The 12,501-nt window shown below is 39.3% G+C and overlaps 1 protein-coding gene across 2 annotated transcripts in view; it reads left to right on the forward strand.

Annotated features, from left to right (window-relative positions):
* HBS1L (HBS1 like translational GTPase) overlaps window positions 1-12,501 on the forward strand; it is a 520,713-nt gene that overhangs the window by 402,209 nt on the left and 106,003 nt on the right. The window lies entirely within an intron of this gene.

Genomic DNA, 12,501 nt, shown 5'->3' on the forward strand with positions numbered 1-12,501 from the left:
TGTTTTTATATCCATGTCAACCCTAGTAGCACACCTATTAAGACATAGATGCATCTCCCATGGCACCAGTGTAAATGCTGTATCAGCTAGGTTCGTCTTCACAACTTCAAAGTAATCTTTTAATCGTTTGATGAATCCACTTTGTGTTGAAATTAATACAATGTAATCATATGTCGTCGTTTGTAGTAACTTTAATCCAATGCATTTCGGTGAAATCCTTCACCTTCATCAGGGATATTCTACAAACAAAATGAACAATATACATTGTAACTCATTTGTATTAACAAAGTTTTACTAACAACCAATCCTTTCATTAATAATTAACCGCTCCTAAACGTTCATGCTATTCGTTACATTAAACACAAATGACACCACTTTAACTGTTTTCGGCTTTCATTTAAGATTAAACAACACGAATTTAACCGACCGTTGAACTCTGGTTATGACTAGCACTCGGAGTTCTAAGATACGCTGCAACGCGGTTTAAAAATACGCTAACGGTTTCCTCGTGTGTCTAACGCTTTGCGCTCACCTGGTGTTACTGCAAGAGAATCTAACCGCTCCTCACGTGAGTCTGTGTCTAACTGTGCTCTCGAGCCCTCTGGTTAATAATCCTGACGCTGCGTGGGTTGCGCATGCGCAGTGTGGGTAAACTTTTTTTTCACTTACTTTACTTTATCAACTACGGGTAATGGTAAACAAAATGACACATTCATGTGCTTACGCTTATGCTATGTGTACGATTGCTCGCTAAACGAGTTTGGGATCGAAATTAATAAACGCCTTCCATGTACGATGACCTACCATACATAGATTCAATTCAGTTAGGTGCATACTAAATTATAAATAACATAAAAACTCAGTACGATCATTTAAGCCATTCGGCTTGAGACTGTTCAAAAAGTAGATCCAGTGATTTTCCCGTTTCAACAAGTTCTTTTTGTTCAATGGCCCTTCTTTTTTAGATACTATTTCCAAAACACAAGCTCGCAATTGATTCAAATTGTGTCGTTTCTCTTCAAAATGAGTGGCTATAGACGATTTCGTGGAATGGGTTCTGATGTTGCTCTTGTGTTCTGTTAGTCTTGTCTTAAGTTTTCTTTCTGTATGACCCACATACACACTACCACATGGACATTTCAAGAGATAAATTACATTCATAGAATCACAAGTTGCATTAACCCTTAAAGGTATTTTGTTGCCTTTCATTGGGTGACGGATAGTCGATCCCTTAATGATGTTGTGACAGTTCGCACAATTTAAACAAGGGACCGTTCCTCGATATGTCTGGTGAGGTGTGGTTTGTTTAGGTTGTTTTAAAAGATCACTTATATTCTTGCCTCTTGTATGGGCAAACAATGGTGTTTGGTCGAATATTCCATTAAAATCGCTTTCCATTTTTACTATTTGCCAATTCCGATAGATGATTTTTTTGAAATGAGAGCTGACGTTAGAATATTTACTGACGCATGTGATCCTTTGTGGCTTAATGCTGGGCTTGTACTCTAGTAATTCAGATCTGTTTTTCAATTGGGCTCTTGCTTGAGATTTATGCACCATTTCTTGTGGATATCCTCTAGTAATGAATCTATGTGCCATGTTTTGTAGTTGTTCCTGGCATATGTGATCTTCAGAGACCACTCGTCTAACCCTAAGGAACTGACTATAGGGAAGATGAGCTTTCAAAGTTGGTGGATGGTGACTGGAGAAGTGTAGTAAATTGTTCTTATCAGTTGGTTTCCGATATAAATTCGTCGTGATCAAGCCATTTTCTAATGAGATCTCCACATCGAGATACTGGATGGTAGTACTGTGAATGTTCCATGTGAACTTGATTCTATCATTTTTTTCATCCAGTTTTTTGAGTTGTTGTTCCAAAGTTTCTGGGGTACCTTTCCAAATGATAAATATATCATCTATAAACCTCATGTAGGCTAGTAGATGTGTTGCCCATTCCTGGTCCTTGTAAATGTGCTCCTCCTCAAAAGCACTCATAAACAAATTAGCGTACGCCGGAGCGGCGCAATTTCCCATCGCTGTTCCGTTGAGCTGGATATACCAGCGCTGTTCATAGGTGAAATAACTGTTCATGAGAGTGAACTCCATTAGTTTCAACACAAAAAGTTGTAAATCCAGAGTATAAGTGCTTTGTAATAATGCTTTCTCTATGGCTTCAAGGCCTTCTCGGTGGGGTATAGCCGTGTACAATGTTTTAACATCAATGGTGGCCATGATGCAATCTTGATCAATTTTCACTGCTTGTAACTTTACCAAAAAGTCTGTGGTATCTTTTATATACGAAAGGTTTTTGATGACTAATGGTTGCAAGTATTTGTCAATAAACTTGCCCACTGGCTCGTGAATGCTCATTTTCGTGGAAACAATGGGTCTACACGGAGGTTTCTGTGGGTCCTTATGAATCTTCGGGACCAAGTATATGGTAGGACTCTTAGGATTGGATTGCATCAAATATTGTTTGGTTTTTTCACTGATTGTTCCCTCTTCCGTGGCTTGGTCCAACAAAGTTTGTAGAGTTTTACGGATGTCCATCGTGGGGTCATGACTTATTTCCATGTAGGTGTTGGTATCTCCTAAGTGTATCTGCATGGCTTCCTCATAAAACTCTTTCTCCATAATAACGGTCGCTCCTCCCTTGTCTGCTTTCTGACAGATTATTTGTGGGTTGGTCGCTATGGATTCAATTGCTCCAAATTCTTTTTTTGTCATGTTTGGATTTTTAGTTCTTTTGTGTATGTTGATTTTACTGATGTCCTGTTTACATAGGTTTTCAAAGTCTACACTTGGGCAGAGGTTTACGCTAGAAGGAGACAAACGAGACAGTATACCTCTCAAACAGATACATCATCAACCGACAGTGAGAGACAGGATCCAAGAAAAGTACCGCCCAAAAGTAAATCCACAGACAAACCCACTGCAGTGGAGCCTTTTTTAGACGTAGGACCAACTGCAATAGAAGACCCAGGAGGGGACGCAACAAAAACAAAAGAAAAGAGTCCGCCTCAAACCAGGAACACCACGGTCAGGAAGGACAGAAAGAAACAGCACTGACCTCATCAGACAACTTAGTCATAAACATCTCTAATCAGCATCTCTCAGCCATACAAACCAATACTTTACAAAGAGGACTATCGTTCGTACCAACTAGTCATACTAATATGTTAGAGTTGGAAGTTAGTTTGTTTAAACTTACTCGCAAGATGAGATTGAGACATTTTTTTGAAAACGTCATCACAGAACCAACTCCGATTAAAATTGACGAATTAAAAGGGTTAAAAACCACCAGTACCTACATGCCACCCGTATCACACAAAACGATCGATCTCTTTGAAAACCTATGTAAACAGGACATCAGTAAAATCAACATACACAAAAGAACTAAAAATCCAAACATGACAAAAAAAGAATTTGGAGCAATTGAATCCATAGCGACCAACCCACAAATAATCTGTCAGAAAGCAGACAAGGGAGGAGCGACCGTTATTATGGAGAAAGAGTTTTATGAGGAAGCCATGCAGATACACTTAGGAGATACCAACACCTACATGGAAATAAGTCATGACCCCACGATGGACATCCGTAAAACTCTACAAACTTTGTTGGACCAAGCCACGGAAGAGGGAACAATCAGTGAAAAAACCAAACAATATTTGATGCAATCCAATCCTAAGAGTCCTACCATATACTTGGTCCCGAAGATTCATAAGGACCCACAGAAACCTCCGTGTAGACCCATTGTTTCCACGAAAATGAGCATTCACGAGCCAGTGGGCAAGTTTATTGACAAATACTTGCAACCATTAGTCATCAAAAACCTTTCGTATATAAAAGATACCACAGACTTTTTGGTAAAGTTACAAGCAGTGAAAATTGATCAAGATTGCATCATGGCCACCATTGATGTTAAAACATTGTACACGGCTATACCCCACCGAGAAGGCCTTGAAGCCATAGAGAAAGCATTATTACAAAGCACTTATACTCTGGATTTACAACTTTTTGTGTTGAAACTAATGGAGTTCACTCTCATGAACAGTTATTTCACCTATGAACAGCGCTGGTATATCCAGCTCAACGGAACAGCGATGGGAAATTGCGCCGCTCCGGCGTACGCTAATTTGTTTATGAGTGCTTTTGAGGAGGAGCACATTTACAAGGACCAGGAATGGGCAACACATCTACTAGCCTACATGAGGTTTATAGATGATATATTTATCATTTGGAAAGGTACCCCAGAAACTTTGGAACAACAACTCAAAAAACTGGATGAAAAAAATGATAGAATCAAGTTCACATGGAACATTCACAGTACTACCATCCAGTATCTCGATGTGGAGATCTCATTAGAAAATGGCTTGATCACGACGAATTTATATCGGAAACCAACTGATAAGAACAATTTACTACACTTCTCCAGTCACCATCCACCAACTTTGAAAGCTCATCTTCCCTATAGTCAGTTCCTTAGGGTTAGACGAGTGGTCTCTGAAGATCACATATGCCAGGAACAACTACAAAACATGGCACATAGATTCATTACTAGAGGATATCCACAAGAAATGGTGCATAAATCTCAAGCAAGAGCCCAATTGAAAAACAGATCTGAATTACTAGAGTACAAGCCCAGCATTAAGCCACAAAGGATCACATGCGTCAGTAAATATTCTAACGTCAGCTCTCATTTCAAAAAAATCATCTATCGGAATTGGCAAATAGTAAAAATGGAAAGCGATTTTAATGGAATATTCGACCAAACACCATTGTTTGCCCATACAAGAGGCAAGAATATAAGTGATCTTTTAAAACAACCTAAACAAACCACACCTCACCAGACATATCGAGGAACGGTCCCTTGTTTAAATTGTGCGAACTGTCACAACATCATTAAGGGATCGACTATCCGTCACCCAATGAAAGGCAACAAAATACCTTTAAGGGTTAATGCAACTTGTGATTCTATGAATGTAATTTATCTCTTGAAATGTCCATGTGGTAGTGTGTATGTGGGTCATACAGAAAGAAAACTTAAGACAAGACTAACAGAACACAAGAGCAACATCAGAACCCATTCCACGAAATCGTCTATAGCCACTCATTTTGAAGAGAAACGACACAATTTGAATCAATTGCGAGCTTGTGTTTTGGAAATAGTATCTAAAAAAGAAGGGCCATTGAACAAAAAGAACTTGTTGAAACGGGAAAATCACTGGATCTACTTTTTGAACAGTCTCAAGCCGAATGGCTTAAATGATCGTACTGAGTTTTTATGTTATTTATAATTTAGTATGCACCTAACTGAATTGAATCTATGTATGGTAGGTCATCGTACATGGAAGGCGTTTATTAATTTCGATCCCAAACTCGTTTAACGAGCAATCGTACACATAGCATAAGCGTAAGCACATGAATGTGTCATTTTGTTTACCATTACCCGTAGTTGATAAAGTAAAGTAAGTGAAAAAAAAGTTTACCCACACTGCGCATGCGCAACCCACGCAGCGTCAGGATTATTAACCAGAGGGCTCGAGAGCACAGTTAGACACAGACTCACGTGAGGAGCGGTTAGATTCTCTTGCAGTAACACCAGGTGAGCGCAAAGCGTTAGACACACGAGGAAACCGTTAGCGTATTTTTAAACCGCGTTGCAGCGTATCTTAGAACTCCGAGTGCTAGTCATAACCAGAGTTCAACGGTCGGTTAAATTCGTGTTGTTTAATCTTAAATGAAAGCCGAAAACAGTTAAAGTGGTGTCATTTGTGTTTAATGTAACGAATAGCATGAACGTTTAGGAGCGGTTAATTATTAATGAAAGGATTGGTTGTTAGTAAAACTTTGTTAATACAAATGAGTTACAATGTATATTGTTCATTTTGTTTGTAGAATATCCCTGATGAAGGTGAAGGATTTCACCGAAATGCATTGGATTAAAGTTACTACAAACGACGACATATGATTACATTGTATTAATTTCAACACAAAGTGGATTCATCAAACGATTAAAAGATTACTTTGAAGTTGTGAAGACGAACCTAGCTGATACAGCATTTACACTGGTGCCATGGGAGATGCATCTATGTCTTAATAGGTGTGCTACTAGGGTTGCATTACTGTTACACTCCAGGAGGGGAGTGGTTCCCATGAGCACGGTATAAACTTTTAGATTAACAGTACTAGGCGGTGCACACACCCTTATATCCAGTTAGTTAGTTAACATACCCCCCACCGGGTGGTAGCACGCCCCACGAAAGGAACATGCAATACGATGAGATAACGCATTCTACAGATCAACGCGCTGACACTTTCGCCTACACGGCAGATGCGAGCGAAAAAATATATTCCTTGATACAAGCAGGAACTTCGGAACCTAAAGTCACCAGAAACAGAGAACAACAGATCAAACAACTGTTATACTTAACGAGGAGAGAAATTAACCAACGCCTCCATGCAAACACCATGATAAAATACCACAGGGCACAACGAATCCCAAGAGGCCTCAGAATAGCCCTAAAACCTTCTTTGTGCAAAAACTCTAAACCATTTACAGAAAAATGGTTTGCCATATTGAACAAATGTAGTTTGGACTTAATTTTACTCATAATAGAGGAATTGGCAAAAATACTTGAAGAGATAAAAATAGAGATTGATACGGTAACGGAAGAATTGAAAAAGGGGGCAACAGAGGAGGAATTACAAAAAATCATCGATGACATCAATACACAATTAGCAAACCATGTACAAGAAGTCAACGAACGGAAGTTAAGAAAGTATAGGAGAGACACCTTAGATTATAAATTACAGGAAGTCTACACTTGGGCAGAGGTTTACGCTAGAAGGAGACAAACGAGACAGTATACCTCTCAAACAGATACATCATCAACCGACAGTGAGAGACAGGATCCAAGAAAAGTACCGCCCAAAAGTAAATCCACAGACAAACCCACTGCAGTGGAGCCTTTTTTAGACGTAGGACCAACTGCAATAGAAGACCCAGGAGGGGACGCAACAAAAACAAAAGAAAAGAGTCCGCCTCAAACCAGGAACACCACGGTCAGGAAGGACAGAAAGAAACAGCACTGACCTCATCAGACAACTTAGTCATAAACATCTCTAATCAGCATCTCTCAGCCATACAAACCAATACTTTACAAAGAGGACTATCGTTCGTACCAACTAGTCATACTAATATGTTAGAGTTGGAAGTTAGTTTGTTTAAACTTACTCGCAAGATGAGATTGAGACATTTTTTTGAAAACGTCATCACAGAACCAACTCCGATTAAAATTGACGAATTAAAAGGGTTAAAAACCACCAGTACCTACATGCCACCCGTATCACACAAAACGATCGATCTCTTTGAAAACCTATGTAAACAGGACATCAGTAAAATCAACATACACAAAAGAACTAAAAATCCAAACATGACAAAAAAAGAATTTGGAGCAATTGAATCCATAGCGACCAACCCACAAATAATCTGTCAGAAAGCAGACAAGGGAGGAGCGACCGTTATTATGGAGAAAGAGTTTTATGAGGAAGCCATGCAGATACACTTAGGAGATACCAACACCTACATGGAAATAAGTCATGACCCCACGATGGACATCCGTAAAACTCTACAAACTTTGTTGGACCAAGCCACGGAAGAGGGAACAATCAGTGAAAAAACCAAACAATATTTGATGCAATCCAATCCTAAGAGTCCTACCATATACTTGGTCCCGAAGATTCATAAGGACCCACAGAAACCTCCGTGTAGACCCATTGTTTCCACGAAAATGAGCATTCACGAGCCAGTGGGCAAGTTTATTGACAAATACTTGCAACCATTAGTCATCAAAAACCTTTCGTATATAAAAGATACCACAGACTTTTTGGTAAAGTTACAAGCAGTGAAAATTGATCAAGATTGCATCATGGCCACCATTGATGTTAAAACATTGTACACGGCTATACCCCACCGAGAAGGCCTTGAAGCCATAGAGAAAGCATTATTACAAAGCACTTATACTCTGGATTTACAACTTTTTGTGTTGAAACTAATGGAGTTCACTCTCATGAACAGTTATTTCACCTATGAACAGCGCTGGTATATCCAGCTCAACGGAACAGCGATGGGAAATTGCGCCGCTCCGGCGTACGCTAATTTGTTTATGAGTGCTTTTGAGGAGGAGCACATTTACAAGGACCAGGAATGGGCAACACATCTACTAGCCTACATGAGGTTTATAGATGATATATTTATCATTTGGAAAGGTACCCCAGAAACTTTGGAACAACAACTCAAAAAACTGGATGAAAAAAATGATAGAATCAAGTTCACATGGAACATTCACAGTACTACCATCCAGTATCTCGATGTGGAGATCTCATTAGAAAATGGCTTGATCACGACGAATTTATATCGGAAACCAACTGATAAGAACAATTTACTACACTTCTCCAGTCACCATCCACCAACTTTGAAAGCTCATCTTCCCTATAGTCAGTTCCTTAGGGTTAGACGAGTGGTCTCTGAAGATCACATATGCCAGGAACAACTACAAAACATGGCACATAGATTCATTACTAGAGGATATCCACAAGAAATGGTGCATAAATCTCAAGCAAGAGCCCAATTGAAAAACAGATCTGAATTACTAGAGTACAAGCCCAGCATTAAGCCACAAAGGATCACATGCGTCAGTAAATATTCTAACGTCAGCTCTCATTTCAAAAAAATCATCTATCGGAATTGGCAAATAGTAAAAATGGAAAGCGATTTTAATGGAATATTCGACCAAACACCATTGTTTGCCCATACAAGAGGCAAGAATATAAGTGATCTTTTAAAACAACCTAAACAAACCACACCTCACCAGACATATCGAGGAACGGTCCCTTGTTTAAATTGTGCGAACTGTCACAACATCATTAAGGGATCGACTATCCGTCACCCAATGAAAGGCAACAAAATACCTTTAAGGGTTAATGCAACTTGTGATTCTATGAATGTAATTTATCTCTTGAAATGTCCATGTGGTAGTGTGTATGTGGGTCATACAGAAAGAAAACTTAAGACAAGACTAACAGAACACAAGAGCAACATCAGAACCCATTCCACGAAATCGTCTATAGCCACTCATTTTGAAGAGAAACGACACAATTTGAATCAATTGCGAGCTTGTGTTTTGGAAATAGTATCTAAAAAAGAAGGGCCATTGAACAAAAAGAACTTGTTGAAACGGGAAAATCACTGGATCTACTTTTTGAACAGTCTCAAGCCGAATGGCTTAAATGATCGTACTGAGTTTTTATGTTATTTATAATTTAGTATGCACCTAACTGAATTGAATCTATGTATGGTAGGTCATCGTACATGGAAGGCGTTTATTAATTTCGATCCCAAACTCGTTTAGCGAGCAATCGTACACATAGCATAAGCGTAAGCACATGAATGTGTCATTTTGTTTACCATTACCCGTAGTTGATAAAGTAAAGTAAGTGAAAAAAAAGTTTACCCACACTGCGCATGCGCAACCCACGCAGCGTCAGGATTATTAACCAGAGGGCTCGAGAGCACAGTTAGCCACAGACTCACGTGAGGAGCGGTTAGATTCTCTTGCAGTAACACCAGGTGAGCGCAAAGCGTTAGACACACGAGGAAACCGTTAGCGTATTTTTAAACCGCGTTGCAGCGTATCTTAGAACTCCGAGTGCTAGTCATAACCAGAGTTCAACGGTCGGTTAAATTCGTGTTGTTTAATCTTAAATGAAAGCCGAAAACAGTTAAAGTGGTGTCATTTGTGTTTAATGTAACGAATAGCATGAACGTTTAGGAGCGGTTAATTATTAATGAAAGGATTGGTTGTTAGTAAAACTTTGTTAATACAAATGAGTTACAATGTATATTGTTCATTTTGTTTGTAGAATATCCCTGATGAAGGTGAAGGATTTCACCGAAATGCATTGGATTAAAGTTACTACAAACGACGACATATGATTACATTGTATTAATTTCAACACAAAGTGGATTCATCAAACGATTAAAAGATTACTTTGAAGTTGTGAAGACGAACCTAGCTGATACAGCATTTACACTGGTGCCATGGGAGATGCATCTATGTCTTAATAGGTGTGCTACTAGGGTTGCATTACTGTTACACTCCAGGAGGGGAGTGGTTCCCATGAGCACGGTATAAACTTTTAGATTAACAGTACTAGGCGGTGCACACACCCTTATATCCAGTTAGTTTATATCCATGTCAACATGGCACCCCAGTAGCGAGGAACAAGGGCTCAATCGTGTTTGTGACTGAAGACGAGTTGGAGTTGTAGACTTCAGCAATATGTCTCCTTGTTCAATTTGCTTTTACTGCAAAATGTTGATTTGCTGCTTTAGCAACAAGAAAGTACTTTATCATATTGTAGAGCACTCGGCTGCCACGTGTGGCCTCCTGGCAATCGGGCCATGCCTGTTTTACCACAAATAGTAGCCCATTGATGTGACTGTCATACATTGATGTGCTTTTTGTCTGTTGTAAAACATTGGTTGGTCCAATTTTTCTATTTTGCTGCACAATAGTTACGTTCCTGTACTCCTTGAACTGAGAAAAAGTGACGGTTTGTGTTTCTCACAAAGGTGAAGATGGAGAATTTGAGATGGAGAATTTATGTCGGCAAAACAGGACCGAATATATTCTAAAATGAGTGCGAAGGTGTTTTTTAAATGTTGATTTGAGGATGATAATCATTCAAAGGCTATTGACATGGGCATAAAAAATGGACGGGTTGTTAGGGTATCGCAAAAACAGGTATCTAGTAACCTCCAGCAAAGTAAATCTGTTTTCATTAAGTTTTAGAATATTTTAGGCCTCCCAAGTGTAAATGGCCTTTCTACCAAATCGAAGGTAGATCTGGTATCTGTACATACTGGGTGCAGCTTCAAATTCAGTTACATATTCTTTGCAAAGTTGGAGGATTTGATAATAAATGGCGCAATCAAGTAAGCAATCAGGAGGTTGGCATTAAATTATAGTGTAGCGCTCTCCACTCCACAGAACTGATCAGGAATCCAATAGTTAATTAAAAGAATTGAGCCTATCCATCAGGAACCTGATATCAGCCTTGTTGGATGCTTAAGTTGCATCTCGAAGGGTCCTAGTGCCGTCTTTTCTAGGACCCATATCAAGTCTAATGTTATCGAGCAATGCTGGGGCTACATATTCTGTGCCTTTACGGGGCCAGAAGCCATCATCTTACATGCAAAAGAGTGTGTCCTTCCCAAAACAATGTCATGGCATTTGATCTGTGTATGTTCTACATGGAAAAAGTGCATTGTTAACATATTCCTTCCAGAATTTGCTTCTAGTTGTAGATTTCTGGAAATTAAAGAAATGTAGTACATATGGAAAGAGTGTCTCTCAAACGGTTGGTCTCTGTTCTCCTGCAGATGGACTCCTGGTGCCCCAGAGACCATCAAGATGCTAATGTGCACTTGTCATCCTGTAGAGTGTAAGCAAGACACCTGCACTTCACTGACTTTTTTTGTGGTAGCAACACACTTAATTTTTTGAGTTCTTACTTATCTGAACACTTGCATCTGAACACTATCTGAGCACTTACAAATCACATATTCGAGTGTCCTTTTAGGTTCTAAGTCTCTTCAACAGACTATGGTTTTACCATTGCCTCCCTTAACGGCTTAAAAGGCAGGCCCATTCAGTTCCATCAACGTGTGTAAAATGTCTATGCACATTAATCCAAACAAGCGCTACTTATGTCTTCCAAAATTATTGCAGATGTGGGTCACCAAACCAGTTTGTTTTATACAGCATCTCAGCGGTTTTGTTGAGACAGGTCATATTGCATATTTGTCCATTTATGAAAGGCTTGTCTCATCTAGTGCGTCATTTCCCGAACATGGAAGAACAGGTTATGACTTCCTGTAAGATGCTAGCAAACAGTTAAACAGATTATTCTTGGAAACCTGCTTCTGGAATTCTCAAGTAGGGCTCCTCATTCTTAAGTTATGGCGTTAGATAGTTGCTTTACTTGAAGCACTCGCAATATATAGAAGAAATCCTATCAGTGATGAACCTTAAACAGCGAAGGTGTTTATGATCCATATCCCTATATTGGAGCTCAGGCCTCTAAGGCTGGCTACTGAGCCCTCCTCCCTAAGGTGAATCATGAGAGGCCTGATATACATGAGTACCAAAAAGTCAATATATTACTTTAACAAGTTAGTAGGGATGCAATTGTGCATGAACTATCAGACCCTTTGGAATTTAGCCCTAAAATAAGAGAACCCGCTAACAGCAATAGCGGTCCTTTTAAAAGAAAATTAGTGGTAGTTGCACCAACAAATCCTCAACATTGTAGTTTTAAAGATAACCTTGAGGTAAGCAATCTCTAAAAATCTCTTAGCAAAATGTTCACCACTGCTGAGATTTTGTACATTGGTCCTAAGTGATCCTCCGAGTAATCGGAAGACGCTGTGTGCAA

This window comes from Lissotriton helveticus, chromosome 6 (assembly GCF_964261635.1).
Source record: "Lissotriton helveticus chromosome 6, aLisHel1.1, whole genome shotgun sequence".
Taxonomy (NCBI): Eukaryota; Metazoa; Chordata; class Amphibia; order Caudata; family Salamandridae; genus Lissotriton; species Lissotriton helveticus.